Raw genomic sequence first — 2,718 nt, 5'->3', positions numbered from 1 at the left:
GACTGTATTTTTGAGAAATTGCTGAATTCTTTTTGGGAAATAGAATAGGGAGGAAGTTTAAGGATAGATTGCTGCTCTCTTCAGCTTATTTCTTCAATTTTTCTGAGACTACAAGTCTAGGAAAAGTGTTTTCATGTTAAAATTTGCTGTTCCTAGCAATCACAAGTGTGTCCAAAGCAATTAAGTGAAGATGGAAAAATCAATTGCTCAATGTGTATTGTGTATATATTGTGAGATGCCTTCAAATTTTAAAGTAGGCCACGATGCCTTTCATCTATGTCTGTTAGAATCTCAAAGCTGTTCAAGGCTGCTAGTTCCTACCTGTCAGCAAAAAAGGGTCTCCAGCTGATAGTGACTTGATCTTCCAGACGTATATATTTTTTCCACAAGTTTATTGATTTTAAAAGAGAAGTTACATCAGGCAATACTTAACCTGAAAAAAAAAAAGAAATTCTAAAATTCCAGAGGTGAGGCCAGAGGAATTGGGGAAGACCTAATATTGGCAGAGTCCTTTCAATCACACCATAGAGGAGATTACTTGTCTAGTCCATTTTCTGCTGCTGTTATAGAATACCATATACTAGGTAAATTATAAACTACAGAAGGTTATTTGGCTCATGGTTCTGGAAACTGGGAACTTCCAGGTCAAAGGGCCACATTTGTTGAGGGTCTATGTTCTGTTTTAACTTGGAAGAAGGCAATTTGTGGCAAGAGACTTAGAAAAGAGAGGTAAGGAGGGTGGACTCATCCTTTTTATCATGGACCCACTTCTGCAATATAATAATAATCCATTCATGAGGGTGGAAGGATGGAACCCCTATGACCTAAACTCCTCTTAAAGGTTCTTCCTCCCAATGCTGTCACAGTGGCAATTAAATTTCAGCATGAGTTTTGGAAGACCGTACCTACACTAAAGGTGAACAGAGGAACAAAGGATAATAAAAGAGTAAATTGATAGCATGACTGAGAGGAAATAACTGGAAAGAGTGGGGAAAAAAAATAGCAAAAGGAGAAGACATTGTAGGGAGAATAAAAAGGAGACAGAATTTAAAGGACTGTGTCTTGGTACTAAAGTAGCCAAAGGGCAGTGTGTCTACCTGTTAGTAACAAGCAAAACATTTAGAATAAAATTAATTAAAATTGTTCTATGTATGGAGACTTAATCTTGGTTACCATAATTTTAAAAAGAAAATCATCTTTATCACCTCTTCTTCATTCCTCCTTTTCTTATCTTCCCAATGGATCTATGATCTATCACCTGGCTACCTGTTTCTGTGTATTTATTTCTGTTCTTTTATCAACTCCTTCAGGTTTTTGCAGTTGATTTAGTCTTTATACTGTGAACAGTTTTTCAGTAACTTGAATGTGAGCCCCCCAAACCACAGCAGTGTTTCTCCAGTGTGGGTCAAACCTTGGGTAAGTTAAGTGCTTCTTACAATGCAGATCTACCGATTAAGTCGTGATGATCCATGCTCTAGGCTCTGCATTTTTAACAAGTTTACACGATGATTTTTATACACTTTGACTTTTGAGAATCATGGTATAAAGTAAAAATATAGGAACTGAAAAGTGATACATTTTTCTGTTTTTAGATATGCAGTCTTATTAGATTTGCAGCCTTATTGGAATATTGATGTGAATATTGAGGCTAGAGAAATGGAGCAGGGTGGTGCTGGAGCAGAACTTCTGAGGACCTTGGGTAGTAGGTTAACAACAGGCTAAGGTGAATGCATAACTGTTTTTCTTTGTATTGCTATAACAATGCTGAATTCTTTACTTCTTTTAGCTGCAAGTCTTGTAACAAAGTCAATACAAATTTTAAGAAATCTTTCCCTTTCCTTTTATTTCTCCAGTCTGCATGGGTGTCTCGAACCCTGCCTAACCCTTTCCCTACAACATTTTTTTTCTTCAAATGTGAGCTCTGCTTTTATTACTTTTTCCATTAAGAAAAAGGTGACTTAAAAAATCTCTCCCAAAAGTTTTATACATTTACGTCACAGTTTGACACTAGTGAAGAAAACTGGAAGTGGTTACTGCTACTTTAATAAAACTATAATTTTGTATTTATTTCAAGGGTGATTTCTATGTGATTCATACTGAAGACGAGTGTGATTGCTTATAGATTTCTGTGTATAATTGAACATTAATTTTTTAGAGGGGTGAAGGAAGATATTTGAATTTGCCTGAAAGTAGCTAGGTTGTTTTTTTGTTTCCCACCTAAGTCTTTAAAATGGCTGCAATTAATCAGTTTTATTAAAGTTCATCGTCTAGCCAGGTGATGACAAGATGGCCAACCATTTCCTTCACAAGTTTTACTAGTACTAACAATAAGGGCATTTTTGATGAACCCTACAATCTTGCAATAGATTGAATGGTTAGAGTTTTCCTTTGATTTCTTTAAAGTGGAAAGGATAAAGAATGACCATAGAGGATTGAATTACTTTTATACAAAATGATTCTATTTATTTTATAACTATTTCAGATGAAAGTGAAAAACTTTCCATGCCCATAAGGAATTTGTTGGAATATGACATGTATGTCTGTAGTACTTCAGCTTTCTAGTGTAATATTAAAAGATCATTACTTTGGAAGAAAAATTTCATATCCTTATGGGTTCCCATGATAGTGTTTTCCATCAAAGAAAGAACATAAAACATTAGCTCAGCCTCTTGGTTTATATGCGGCCTTGAGAATATTGTTGAGGTTTTTAAAACAAAG

The sequence above is a fragment of the Sciurus carolinensis genome, chromosome 2 (genome assembly GCF_902686445.1).
Source record: "Sciurus carolinensis chromosome 2, mSciCar1.2, whole genome shotgun sequence".
Lineage (NCBI taxonomy): Eukaryota > Metazoa > Chordata > Mammalia > Rodentia > Sciuridae > Sciurus > Sciurus carolinensis.
This window is presented reverse-complemented; position numbering follows the sequence as displayed.